This window comes from Triticum aestivum, chromosome 2A (genome assembly GCF_018294505.1).
Source record: "Triticum aestivum cultivar Chinese Spring chromosome 2A, IWGSC CS RefSeq v2.1, whole genome shotgun sequence".
Lineage (NCBI taxonomy): Eukaryota > Viridiplantae > Streptophyta > Magnoliopsida > Poales > Poaceae > Triticum > Triticum aestivum.
The window spans coordinates 424,428,613-424,444,225 of NC_057797.1; positions in this window are offsets into that span (position 1 = coordinate 424,428,613).

Below are 15,613 nucleotides of genomic sequence, written 5' to 3' on the forward strand. Positions count from 1 at the left end.
GTACTAGTAGTACTAGTACATTTACGCGTCCTTTGGTTTAACGGACTTCCTAGATGCAAATATCGTGGTTGTCTCGGCTTGTAGCCGGCACTTGCGAATGACTTACCGTGGTCTCCATCAATGGTGTTCTCCGTCGAACGCACTTCGCCAAACCACAACGTTCGAGATATCGTCGACGTCACCGCAATGTGGAAGGAAGTCAAATAGTTACTACCTCCATTTTTTTGTACACAAGGCCAGTATATCAAAATTACAATTTGCAAAAGGCCACTAACACTAATCGAGGCAAAATTGATGGGGTCTGCCTCGTAGTAGCAACCAAGGACATTAATATACCCTTGCACGCATGCGGAAGTGAGAAGGTTTGTTTGCATGGCGCTGCATTAATCAAGCGATGAAGAGTGAGATCTTAGCTCTTTGGGCTGTGGAGAAAAAAATACACATTAATTGACACGTCAAACAAGGATTTGTATCGATTAATCCCGCGAAGGAAAACCCCGCCTTTCTTTTTTAACACCAGTACTCCTAATACGTACGTACTTATCCTGTTTGGGTCTAGGCCTTGCATTGCCATACTTCGCCACACATTTTTGCCAAGATTGCCTAAAGTTTTCAAAATGAAAAGGAGGTACACTTGCACATGGCTGTTGCGGTAGCACCGCACCCTCACACGGTCGCTCTTGCACGCCGCGGTCGCACCGCACCCTCACACAGTCGCTCCTGCACGCCGCAAACCCAACCAAGGGAACGCACCCTCACTGACACATGCTACGGCTAACAGATAATTTTCGTTTATACATTATGTTTATCCAACCGCATGTTGGGGTGGACCCGTACGGCCCATGCGGTGGTCTGTTGGGGAAGAAGAAGAGGTGAGGAAGAAGGGTTAGGAGACGCAGGATATTCATCCAACCGCCTGAAATGGTAGACTGACCCAAATGATGAAAGTCAGGCAACTTGCATAACAATATATGTTTTTACACAACAAAAGATCCCTAAAAACAACATAAGTAAAAACTATCACTGCTCGCGGAACGAGACAGCCTCGTCGTCTTTGGCTGCCGGCGCGAACCAGCCATAGCTGTCGACGTGTGTCTCCGCACCGTGGTTGTCCTCGGCCTCTAGCTACTCGTTCACGCGGAGCGTGCGGGCGCTCTGCACGGACGAGAGCATCGCCTGGTTCAAGTCGAGGATGTCCGGTTCCGTCCGCAGGAGGGCCTCGATGGCAGCGGCATCCGCGCGCTCCATGTCGAGTTGAGCCTCCACCGCCCGGTTCAAGTCGAGGACGTCCGGTTCCGCATGCAGGAGGGCCCCGATGGCAGCGGCATCCGCGCGCTCTGCGTTGAGTCGAGCCTCCACCGCCTAGTTCAAGTCCATGACGTTCGGTTACGCCTACAGGAGGGCCTTGATGGTAGTGGCATTCGCGCGCTCCTCATCGAGTTGAGTCTCCGCCACCCGGTTCACATCCACGACATCCGGTTCTGCCTGTAGGAGAGCCTCGATGGCAGCGGCATGCGCGCGCTCCATGTCGAGTTGAACCTCTACCTCCCAGTCCTCCTTTAGTATCGCCAGGTTGAACCACTGGTCCGCCTGCACCATGGGTGACCCGGACACCGGCACGAAGTCGACATCCATCATCTCATACCCATCGGGGGCCTTCTGCGCCGCAACCTCCGCCATGAACATTGGATCGGCTTTCTCCTCCTCATAGCTTGGCTCCGGAGAACTCGAGAATTGGTCCTCCGCAAAGCGAGCTTGGGAACGGGGGTCTGTGGCGCTGACCGCCGCAGTGATTTCTGCGCGACGCTCTGGCATTAGCATCTTGTAGTACGTGATCTTGCGGCGCACCATCGCTTTCCAGGGAACTAGGGGACGCTTAATGTGGGCTAGGGGATCAAAAGGTGGGGGAATGGGCTGGAGAGGAGGTGTGGTTTTGGGGCAGTGGCTGGCGTAGGCCGAGCAACGAAGGTTCTATTGTGAATAGTGGTTCCGGCCGAGCAGCGAAGGTCAATCGGTTTTGACTGTACATCACTCTTGTCACGTTTGCGTTTCACCCTGGCACGCTGGACCCTCCACGTCGTTCACCGAATGGAACGTGCTTCGTCTTGCGTTTTCGCTTGCTTGTGGGACCACAATTGAGAGCAAACTGACGTCCCTCCCCTCCCCCGCCTGCGTCCTTTATACTACCACTACCTCTGTTTTATGCGAAGTAAATAAAAACAGAGGGAGTATACTACGGATGAGGATCCCCTGACGTGGCCGAACCCATTGAGTAACTGACATGCGGGGCCTAGCAAGCATGGGGTCTACCAGTAAGTGACCGAAAGGGAGGGTACGGCAGGGATACCTACGTCAGAGGATCCACTTCCACTACTACTCCCTCCTTCCATCTACAGGGCCTAATGCGTTTTTCGAGGCTAACTTTGACCAAATGTTAGAGTAATAATATATGGCATGCAACTTACACAAAGCATACGGTCAAATTCGTATGTGAAAGGAGCTTCCAATGATATAATTATCACATTATACATCTCATGTACTATTAATCTTGTCAATAGTCAAAGGGGGTTTTGAAAAACGCATTAGAGCATGGTTAATAATATAGCGAGCCGATGGCTATAAGGAACTGCCATGTCATCTATAGCCATCATCTATATGCACTCATACAATAGTGTGGGCTATAAGGTTGGCTATTTCCCGCAAAAAAATAATATAAAAGGTTGGCTATTGTATTAGTACTTTTTCCCATCTCCTCTCTATCTCTTTCTTCATATTTATTGTATTTACCTAGGAATGCGTATATAGCTAGGCTCTTGCATGAGAGCTCACTCCCCTTACTTTTTCACATCTCTCTCCTTCACATAGGCAAAAGTGCCATGTAAGTTGGCTCTTAGTAGTAGAATGGCTATTAGGTTCGCTCTAAGCATTTAATATTTGCATGAGCAAGGTATATGATTGGAAGAGAGTTGCATGCATACTGTTTTTTCTTGACCTATGAGCAAGGTATATGATTGGAAGAGCCCGCTTCACTCTCTCTCTCCTCTCTTCTCACTCCTCCAAGTAGGATTTTAATGACTTGACAAGTCTTATAGCCTGCTGACTATGCCTTATTAGGCTTGCTCTTAGGCCCTATATAAATGGAAGGAGGGAGTACTATGAGCACTGCATACTCTACTACAGATGTTGTCAGTACTCCACTAGTACTATTGGACAAGAAGCTTAAAAAAGTTACTATTGGACTGACTATATGTGGCAAAATCCTAGTAGGAAGAGCATGCGCGAGAACAAGCACATTCACGTGGTTGAAAACAAATTGGAAACCATCTCTGTTTGAATAAAAATCTAGGAGTACGTACGAATCTAACAATATTGATTGGGCATTGTTGAATGTTGATACTTTTTCTGTAAGTTTGATCAAAGTAGAGATACTTTGAATACACATACAACTTATATGTAAACTACCCCTCTGTTCCTAAATATAACACTACTGCAGGATGCTGCTAACACGACACTATGATTAGAGACCCTTCGACGAAACTGTGTGCGATGCCATAATCGCAAATGGGGGTGTTAAAATCTCAAAAAGGCGCAAAACTTTCGCGATGGAGGATGCATCAAACACGGTTTAGATTTAAGTTGCGTGTGTGATGCAGGGCATACGGTTCAGTCCACTTAACTGTTTGCGATGAGGAGGAACAAAAGAAACGGGCAACCAGATGGAGGTGTGTGTGATATACAGCGTACGAATCACTCGGATGAACTGTTTGTGATTAGGCATAACAAAAGAAACGGTCAGCCAGATTCAAGGTGTGTGTGATATACGGCATGCGATTCACACTGATGAACTGTTTGTGTTGAGACAAGAGAACATAAACGGTTCAATATAACAAGATGTGTGTGATACGCGGCAAACATGTCTGTAATCAGAAATGTGTGCGAAGACCAATAATAACATAGGCGGTTGCTACTAATAAGACGTGTGTGTTGTGCGATGGGATTGCATACAGAACAAAAACATTATATACACACTTATAAGGACATGGTTGCATAACCAAATTAAACATCCACTTACATAGGTGGCTACTACAACCATGGCATTTGCACACACCAAAGTAAACTATTACATGCTTAATTACATAGGTGGCTACTGCACACATGACATTTCCACACACCAATAAAGTAAACTATATTTTACATGCATGATTAACTAGCATAAACGATCATCTGATCATCATTTACTTCTTGTGACGCTTGCTCTGCTTGTGGCTCGTCGATTTGGGTAACGAGACACTTCCTCATGCAAACGATCCGCCTGTGAATCTCGTAGCATGTGTACACGCTCTTGGCTGCGAACCTGAGGTGAGGTTCATCCAGTTGCCGCATCCAAGCCTTATGCGAGGATACGGGACTTGTTCTCTGGGCATCCTGCTTCATCTTTTCGTAGTAGGGGTCAATGATGGCTGAGGTGAGTTCAACTAGGGAGTCCTGCTTCGTGCTGCCCCAAACCCTGTAGTGGTCACGGATTTCGACAAGGTTCTTGCAGGCCAAGCCCGTAACACCGAGCGCTTTTACATCGTCTTTGGTTTCCACCGTGGCAAAGTTGTAGTCAGTGCTGTTGACAAACCTGTTGAAACGGTCGCAAGGCTCTGTGGCCATGCAGTAGTGGTAGATGAGGACATGATGGCGCACGCACAACTGGCGACGACAACCTTCTGATCTATGTTGGGATGACCGGCGGTGTACTGGAGGTCGATGCCGACCACCTTGTACTTGTCTCGAGCAAGCAACTTCTCAACGTTGTTGATGTAGTCGTCCACCACGGCCGGGTCGATGGTGTACACCACCGAGAGATCCGTCTCCCTCACGTGGGTCTCCACTCTATGCTCGCCGAACTCCATTGGAGCCCCGATAGACATCCCCTCTCTATGTGTCGTCGTGGGTGTGCTTGTTCTGTTGTGGGGCGCGATTGAAAAGTTGAAGAGACTAAGGTTATAATGGCCGCAAGAATTAAAGGGGAAGCCGGACGGCTAGGAATATTGGCAGGCCCTGATGGTAGTTCTAATTTGCAGCGCGTAACTCCGTCGTGCCGCACGTAACTGCATCACGTGGCAACGCGCGCGGCGCAACCGCACGCATATGGGGGCCCCGACGTGATCGTGCGCATACCCAACCACTGGCAGAGCGCACACGGAGGTACGTGAGCAGAGCGCTCCGCGGCTGCCTCAACGGCGAGCAACCATATATATATATATGCATATAGGAGTTGAACGCGCAAGGAAAAGCTGTCCACAAGCCGAGCGTGCCGACGGACGTGAGCAGAGAGCGCTGCGGCGCCTAACGGCGAGCACAGCGCGCTCCGGCGCCTAACGGCGGGATAGACCTTCATTCAAGACAATCAACATGTGTTCAGAAAACAAAAATTATCAAAAAGTAACGAGATAGACACTGGCAGCACAACTTATAAATTGACGGATGGAGTACAAGTTAAAGTGATGCATATAATTAAGCAAGACGAAAGATGCATCCATCAACGTACGACCTCCTCCTCCTCAACTCAGTGCGCCGGGCCATCGACTGGCGGCTTCTGTGGCGAGATCAAGGTGCTTCTCAACAATGGCATCCAAGGATTCTAGCCGGTTGAAGAAGGCTAACATCGTAGCGTCCTCACTAGCCTGTAAATGATTCACGCGTACACATGGATGTGTAGGTCGACGGTTTCTTGTAGGGCGAGGCGCCTCGTGATATGTCTCCAACGTATCTATAATTTTTGATTGCTCCATGCTATATTATCTACTGTTTTGGACACTATTGGGCTTTATTATCCACTTTTATATTATTTTTGGGACTAACCTATTAACCGGAGGCCCAACCCAGAATTGCTGTTTTTTTTTGCCTGTTTTAGGGTTTTGAAGAAAAGGAATATCAAACGGAGTCCAAACGGAATGAAACCTTCGGGAACGTGATTTTCTCAACAAACAAGACCCAGGAGACTTGGACCCTATGTCAAGAAACAAAAGAGGAGGCCACGAGGTAGGTGGGCATGCCCACCCCCACCAGGCGCGCCCTCCACCCTCGTGGGCCCCCTGTTGATCCACTGACGTACTCCTTCCTCCTATATATACCTACGTACCCCCAAACGATCAGATACAGAGCCAAAACCCTAATTCCACCGCTGCAACTTTCTGTATCCACGAGATCCCATCTTGGGGCCTGTTCCAGAGCTCCGCCGGAGGGGGCATCGATCACGGAGGGCTTCTACATCAACACCATAGCCTCTCCGATGAAGTGCGAGTAGTTTACCTCAGACATACGGGTCCATAGTTAGTAGCTAGATGGCTTCTTCTCTCTTTTTGGATCACAAGACAATGTTCTCCCCCTCTCTTGTGGAGAACTATTCAATGTAATCTTCTTTTTGCGGTGTGTTTGTTGAGACGATGAATTGTCGGTTTATGATCAAGTCTATCTATGAACAATATTTGAATCTTCTTTGAATTCTTTTATGTATGATTGGTTATCTCTGCAAGTCTCTTCGAATTATCAGTTTGGTTCGGCCTACTAGGTTGATCGTTCTTGTAATGGGAGAAGTGCTTAGCTTTGGGTTCAATCTTGCGGTGTCCTTTCCCAGTGATAGTAGGGGCAGCAACGCACATATGGTATTGTTGCCATCGAGGATAACAAGATGGGGTTTTCATCATATTGCATGAGTCTATCCCTCTACATCATGTCATCTTGCTTAAGGCGTTACTCTGTTTTTAACTTAATACTCTAGATGCATGCTGGATAGCAGTCGATGAGTGGAGTAATAGTAGTAGATGCAGGCAGGAGTCGGTCTACTTGTCTCGGGCGTGATGCCTATATACATGATCATACCTAGATATTCTCATAACTATGCTCAATTCTGTCAATTGCTCAACAGTAATTTTTTCACCCACCGTAGAATACTTATGCTCTCGAGAGAATCCACTAGTGAAACCTATGGCCCCGGGGTCTATCTTCATCATATTAATCTCCTACTACTTAGTTATTTCCTTGCTTTTTTACTTTGCCTTTATTTTACTTTGCATCTTTATCACAAAAATACCAAAAATATTATCTTATCATATCTATCAGATCTCACTCTCGTAAGTGGACGTGTAGGGATTGACAACCCCTATTCATGTTGGTTGCGAGGATTTATTTGTTTTGTGCAGGTACGAGGGACTCGCGCGTAGCGTCCTACTGGATTGATACCTTGGTTCTCGAAAACGGAGGGAAATACTTACGCTACTTTGCCGCATCATCCCTTCCTCTTCGGGGGAAACCAACGCAGTGCTCAAGAGGTAGCAAGAAGGATTTCTGGCGCCGTTGCCGGGGAGGTCTACGCAAAAGTCAACATACCAAGTACACATCACATACCCTTATATCCCGCATTACATTATTTGCCATTTGCCTCTCGTTTTCCTCTCCCCCACTTCACCCTTGCCGTTTTATTCGCCCCCCCTCTCTCTCTATCCTCCCTCTCTTTCTCTATTTGCCTCTTTTTTGCCCGCTTGCTTTTTGTTTGCTTGTGTGTTAGTTCGTTTGCTTGTCGTTATGGCCAGTCCCTTATCTTCTCTGTTGTCTCCCGAGAATGAAATTCTAAATTTTAAGCAAAGGGAGGGAGAAAATCTAAAAGATGCTTGGTATAGAATTTGCAATGCTCAAAATAGATCTACTAGGAAGCAATCTACTTCCGTTCTTCTTCACAATTTTTATGTAGGCATTACTCCTTGACACAGATATGTTCTTGATACTATTACGGGAGGGAACTTCTTGGGTAGCCATACTTTTGATTCTTATAATGCTATGATGATTTATTTCGCTCACCCCCTCTTTTGGTTAATGGAACTGTATTAACTTTGGAGCATGTAATGCAAAGGATTGAAATTATTGAAAATAAAGTTGCTACCGTAGAGTTAATTGAAAATTTGGATAAAAAGATCCACGGCCGAATCTCTCAATATGGATCTAAAGTAGGAGTTACATTGAAAAATATTAAAGAAAAGGAACCCATAGTTAATGAGAAAATAAATCACGATTCCACTAGGATCGATAAACTTGAGGGTATTATCACCAACTTGGGAACCGCTTTAACTTCCGTAAAGAATACTCCAAGTCCTCCCACTAAGATTGCCAAGCTTATGTATGTTCCTAAAAATAAGGGTGAATCCTCTAGTAAGGAAAATGCGGATTTCAAATCTATAAGTATTCATCCCAATCTTTTTTGCTATCATTAAGGAACCATTCGTTACAAATGAATTTTTCGATCTTGTGCCTAAAATTTTGATAATTAATAATAAGAAAGAAATTCCTAAAGATGGTAGATACCTCATTGAAGAATTTCCCACCAAAGATGGCAATACCTAGATCTATTCTTGCTTGTTATGCCTAGCTAGGGGCGTTAAACGATAGCGCTTGTTGGGAGGCAACCCAATTTTATTTTTATTCCTTGCTTTTTGCTCCTGTTTAGTAATAAATAATTTATCTAGCCTCTGTTTTGGTTGTGTTTTTTTGTTTAAATAGTGTTTGTTCGAAGTAGAACCATTGGGAAGACTTGGGGAAAGTCTTGTTACACTTGCTGTAAAAAACAGAAACTTTAGCGCTCATGAGAACTACTGTCATTTCTATTTGGAGAGTGCTATTTAGTTAATTATTTTTGCATATGATTACTAGATAAATTCCTCACGTCCAGCAATTTATTTTAGAATTTTTGGGGTTCCAGATCTTGCGCTAGCTACAGATTACTACAGACTGTTCTGTGTTTGACAGATTCTGTTTTTCGTGTGTTGTTTGCTTATTTTGATGAATCTATGGCTAGTAAAATAGTTTATAAACCATAGAGAAGTTGGAATATAGTAGGTATAAAACCAATATAAAATAAAGAATGAGTTCATTACAGTACCTCGAAGTGGTCTTTTATTCTCTTTCGCAAACGGAGCTCACGAGATTTTCTACTTTAAGTTTTGTGTTGTGAAGTTTTCAAGTTTTGGGTAAAGATTTGATGGATTATGGAACAAGGAGTAACAAGAGCCTAATATTGGGGATGCCAATGGCACCCCCAAGATAATCTAAGGACACCTAAAATCCAAAGCTTGGGGATGCCCCGGAAGGCATTCCCTCTTTCTTCTACTTCTATCGGTAACTTTACTTGGAGCTATATTTTTATTCACCACATGATATGTGTTTTTCTTGGAGCATCTTGTATGATTTGAGTATTTACTTTTTAGTTTACCACAATTATCCTTGCTGTACACACCTTTTGAGAGAGTCATACATGATTTGTAATTTGTTAGAATACTCTATGTGCTTCGCTTATATCTTTTGAGTTATGTAGTTTTGCTCTAGTACTCCACTTATATCTTTTGGAGCACGGTGGTGGATTTGTTTTATAGAAACTATTGATCTCTCATGCTTAACTTAGATTATTTTGAGAGTCTTAAATAGCATGGTAATTTGCTTAAAGTCTTAATATGCTTGGTATACAAGATTAATAATAAATTTTCTTATGAGTGTGTTGAATACTATGAGAGGTTTGATACTTGATAACTGTTTTGAGATATAAAGATGGTGATATTAAAGTTGTGCTAGTTGAGTAGTTGTGAATTTGAGAAATACTTGTGTTAAAGTTTGTGATTCCCGTAGCATGCACGTATGGTGAACCGTTATGTGATGAAGTCGGAGCATGATTTATTTATTGATTGTCTTCCTTATGAGTGGCGGTCGGGGACGAGCGATGGTCTTTTCCTACCAATCTATCCTCCTAGGAGCATGCGCGTAATACTTTGCTTTGATAACTTGTAGATTTTTGCAATAAGTATATGAGTTCTTTATGCCTAATGTTGAGTCCATGTATCATACGCACTCTCACCCTTCCACCTTTGCTAGCCCCTCTAATACCGCGCACCTTTCGCCGGTATCATACACCCACCATATACCTTCCTCAAAACAGCCACCATACCTACCTATTATGGCATTTCCATAGCCATTACGAGATATATTGCCATGCAACTTTCCACCGTTCCATTTATTATGACACACTCCATCATTGTCATATTGCTTAGCATGATCATGTAGTTGACATCGTATTTGTGGCAAATCCACCATTCATAATTCTTTCATAGATGTCACTCATGCATCATTGCATATCCCGGTACACCGCCGGAGGCATTCACATAGAGTCATATTTTGTTCTAAGTATCGAGTTCTAATTGTTGAGTTGTAAGAAAAATAAAAGTGTGATGATCATCATTATTAGAGCATTGTCCCAGTGAGGAAAGGATGATGGAGACTATGATTCCCCCACAAGTCGGAATGAGACTCCGGACGAAAAATTAAAAAAAAAGAGAAAGAAAAGAGGCCATAAAAAGAGAAAAGGCTCAAATAAAAAAATGAGAGAAAAAGAGAGATGGGACAATGTTACTATCCTTTTACCACACTTGTGCTTCAAAGTAGCACCATGATATTCATAGTAGAGAGTCTCGCATGTTCTCACTTTCATATACTAGTGGGAATTTTTCATTATAGAACTTGGCTTGTATATTCCAATGATGGGCTTCCTCAAAATGCCCTAGGTCTTCATGAGCAAGCAAGTTGGATGCACACCCACTTAGTGTCTTTTTGAGCTTTCATATACTTATAGATCTAGTGCACCCGTTGCATGGCAATCCCTACTCACTCACATTGATATCTATTGATGGGCATCTCCATAGCCCGTTGATACGCCTAGTTGATGTGAGACTATCTTCTTCCTTTTTGTCTTCTCCACAACCACCATTCTATTCCACCTATAGTGCTATATCCATGGCTCACGCTCATGTATTGCGTGAAGATTGAAAAAGTTAGAGAATGTCAAAAGTATGAAACAATTGCTTGGCTTGTCATCGGGGTTGTGCATGATTTAAATATTTTGTGTGGTGAAGATGGAGCATAGCCAGACTATATGATTTTGTAGGGATAACTTTCTTTGGCCATGTTATTTTGAGAAGACATAATTACTTTGTTAGTATACTTGAAGTATTATTATTTTTATGTCAATATTAAAATTTTGTCTTGAATCTTTTGGATCTGAATATTCATACCACAATTAAGAAGAATTACATTAAAATTATGCCAAGTAGCATTCCACATCAAAAATTCTGTTTTATCGTTTACCTACTTGAGGACGAGCAAGAATTAAGCTTGGGGATGCTTGATACGTCTCCAGCGTATCTATAATTTTTGATTGCTCCATGCTATATTATCTACTGTTTTGGACATTATTGGGCTTTATTATCCACTTTTATATTATTTTTGGGACTAACCTATTAACCGGAGGCCCACCCAGAATTGCTGTTTTTTGCCTGTTTTAGGGTTTCGAAGAAAAGGAATATCAAACGGAGTCCAAACGGAATGAAACCTTCGGGAATGTGATTTTCTCAACAAACAAGACCCGGGAGACTAGGACCCTACGTGAAGACACAAAAGAGGAGGCCACGAGGTAGGGGGGCGCACCCACCCCTACAAGGCACGCCCTCCACGCTCGTGGGCCCCCTGTTGCTCCATCGATATACTCCTTCCTCCTATATATACATACATACCCCCAAATGATCAGATATGGAGCCAAAACCCTAATTCCACCACCGCAACTTTCTGTATCCATGAGATCCCATCTTGGGGCCTGTTCCAGAGCTCCACCGGAGGGGGCATCGGTCACGGAGGGCTTCTACATCAACACCATAGCCTCTCCGATGAAGTGTGAGTAGTTTACCTTAGACCTACAGGTCCATAGTTAGTAGCTAGATGGCTTCTTCTCTCTTTTTGGATCTCAATACAATGTTCTCCCCCTCTCTTGTGGAGAACTATTCGATGTAATCTTCTTTTTGTGGTGTGTTTGTTGAGACCGATGAATTCTGGGTTTATGATCAAGTCTATCTATGAACAATATTTGAATCTTCTCTGAATTCTTTTATGTATGATTGGTTATCTTTGCAAGTCTCTTCGAATTTCAGTTTGGTTTGGCCTACTAGATTGATCTTTCTTGCAATGGGAGAAGTGCTTAGCTTTGGGTTCAATCTTGCGGTGTCCTTTCCCAGTGACAGTAAGGGCAGCAATGCACATATTGTATTGTTGCCATCGAGGATAACAAGATGGGGTTTTCATCATATTGCATGAGTCTATCCCTCTACATCATGTCATCTTGCTTAAGGTGTTACTCTGTTTTTAACTTAATACTCTAGATGCATGCTGGATAGCGGTCGATGAGTGGAGTAATAGTAGTAGATGCAGGCAGGAGTCGGTCTACTTATCTTGGACGTGATGCCTATATACATGATCATACCTAGATATTCTCATAACTATGCTCAATTCTGTCAATTGCTCAATAGTAATTTGTTCACCCACCGTAGAATACTTATGCTCTCGAGAGAAGCCACTAGTGAAACCTATGGCCCCCGGGTCTATCTTCATCATATTAATCTCCTACTACTTAGTTACTTCCTTGCTTTTTTACTTTGCCTTTATTTTACTTTGCATCTTTATCACAAAAATACCAAAAATATTATCTTATCATATCTATCAGATCTCACTCTCGTAAGTGGCCGTGTAGGGATTGACAACCCCTATTCGCGTTGGTTACGAGGATTTATTTGTTTTGTGCAGGTACGAGGGACTCGTGCGTAGCCTCCTACTGGATTGATACCTTGGTTGTCAAAAACTGATGGAAATACTTACGCTACTTTGCTTCATCATCCCTTCCTCTTCGGCGAAAAGCAACACAGTGCTCAAGAGGTAGCACTGTTGGGGAACGTAGTAATTTCAAAAAAATTCCTACGCACACGCAAGATCATGGTGATGCATAGCAACGAGAGGGGAGAGTGTGATCTATGTATCCTCGTAGACCGACAGCGGAAGCGTTAGCACAATGCGGTTGATGTAGTCGTACGTCTTCACGGCCCGACCGATCAAGCACCGAAACTACGACACCTCCGAGTTTTAGCACACGTTCAGCTCGATGACGATCCCCGGACTCTGATCCACCAAAGTGTCGGGGAAGAGTTCCGTTAGCACGACGGCGTGGTGATGATCTTGATGTTCTACTATCGCAGGGCTTCGCCTAAGCACCGCTACAATATTATCGAGGATTATGGTGGAAGGGGGCACCGCACACGGCTAAGACTATGATCACGTGGATCAACTTGTGTCTATGGGGTGCCCCCTGCCTCCGTATATAAAGGATCAAGGGGGGGGGGTGCGGCCGGCCAGGAGGAGGGCGCGCCAGGAGGAGTCCTACTCCCACCGGGAGTAGGATTCCCCCCTTCCTAGTTGGAATAGGATTCGGGAAGGGGGAAAGGAGAGAGAGAGAAGGAAGGGGGGCGCCGGCCCCCTCTCCTTGTCCTATTAGGACTAGGGGAGAGGGGCGCGCGGCCCAGCCCTGGCCACCTCTCCTCTCTTCCACTAAAGCCCACTAAGGCCCATATACCTCCTGGGGGGTTCCGGTAACCTCCCTGTACTCCGGTAAAATACCGATTTCACCCGGAACACTTCCGATATCCAAATATAGGCTTCCAATATATCAATCTTTATGTCTCGACCATTTCGAGACTCCACGTCATGTCCGTGATCACATCCGGGACTCCGAACAAACTTCGGTACATCAAAATGCATAAACTCATAATATAACTGTCATCAAAACCTTAAGCGTGCGGACCCTACGGGTTCGAGAACAATGTAGACATGACCGAGACACGTCTCCGGTCAATAACCAATAGCGGAACCTGGATGCTCATATTCGCTCCCACATATTCTACGAAGATCTTTATCGGTCAGACCGCATAACAACATACATTGTTCCCTTTGTCATCGGTATGTTACTTTCCCGAGATTCGATCGTCGGTATCTCAATACCTAGTTCAATCTCGTTACCGGCAAGTCTCTTTACTCGTTTCGTAATACATCATCTTGCAACTAACTCATTGGTTGTAATGCTTGCAAGGCTTATGTGATGTGCATTACCAAGAGGGCCCAGAGATACCTCTCCGACATTCAGAGTGACAAATCCTAATCTCGAAATACGCCAACCCAACATGTACCTTTGGGGACACCTGTAGAGCACCTTTATAATCACCCATTTACGTTGTGACGTTTGGTAGCACACAAAGTGTTCCTCCGGCAAACGGGAGTTGCATAATCTCATAGTCATAGGAACATGTATAAGTCATGAAGAAAGCAATAGCAACATACTAAACGATCGGGTACTAAGCTAATGGAATGGGTCATGTCAATCAGATCATTCACCTAATGATGTGATCCCGTTAATCAAATAACAACTCTTTGTCCATGGTTAGGAAACATAACCATCTTTGATTAACGAGCTAGTCAAGTAGAGGCATACTAGTGACACTCTGTTTGTCTATGTATTCACACATGTATTATGTTTCCGGTTAATACAATTCTAGCATGAATAATAAACATTTATCATGATATAAGGAAATAAATAATAACTTTATTATTGCCTCTAGGGCATATTTCCTTCAAGCACCTCGCGGCGAGCGCGACCTCCAGGTGGACATTCTTCGTGGCATCAGCGGGCAGTCGCAGGGCTACCAGTGCTTGAAAGAGGTTCCGACCATGGAGGCCGATTAGGGTGGCAGGCAATGAGGAGCCCGGGCACGCAGGCTGGAGGAGTACGGCGATGTCGTCCGCAAGCTTGTTGATGATGGTGAACCTGTTGGTGGTATGAACGATCATCTGGTCATACTAAGAGTCGTAGCTGGCGTCGACGGCGGCCATCCACCAGCCGGACTCCAACATCGTGTGGAGACGATCCACGGTGCCATGTCATAGGCCAGCGTCGTGGACCATCTGCCACAGCCGCTGGCCACTCGCGCATCGCCGCCATGACTCTGGAGTGAGCACTTTTGCGCTTATTAGTGCAGGTGGTTAGGCAAATGCTTAGGTGCGTACGATGTGGTAGATGCATTGGAATGGAGGGGCGCCTTTATATGAGTGCAAACTGCGTTGCATTCACATCGTGCTGCCTCTTTTCCCGGTCGTCCTCCCATTACTTCCCACATGCATTCACATGATGCTAATTGAAGGAGGATGCATCATTGACCGTTCAACATTTCGGGAACTGCTACCCTCTCCCTCGTCTTCAATAAAGCCGTATCGGGAACTGGGCTGCCCACTGTCAAATCAAATAGTACTGCGCCGCTCGCTGCACGCCCGGCTGAACACGCCTCCTCGCCTCCATCTATGCTTAATTACTGAATTTAGTTTGTAAAAATTAGATACTGCTAGTGATTTTTAGCTTCATATTTTGACAAATCGCAGTGTTACAAGGTTGGCGAATGCCAATGTTACTAGATCAACAAATTTCAATCTTTCTAGTTTGAAAAATGGCAACATACCCAATATGACAGATGCAAATCACACCAAATTGTTTGTAAGTGGTTCACACGGGTCATCCAAAAGAACAGTTTGTGTTCAAGAGATGCACAAATCCTGCTCTCACTTTGCATACGGGTGTTCTATCTAAAACATTTGCGATCAAGAGCCATTAAAACCAAGACACATGGCGTCACGTGAATGGTTAACCGAACGTACATGGTTTGAATTA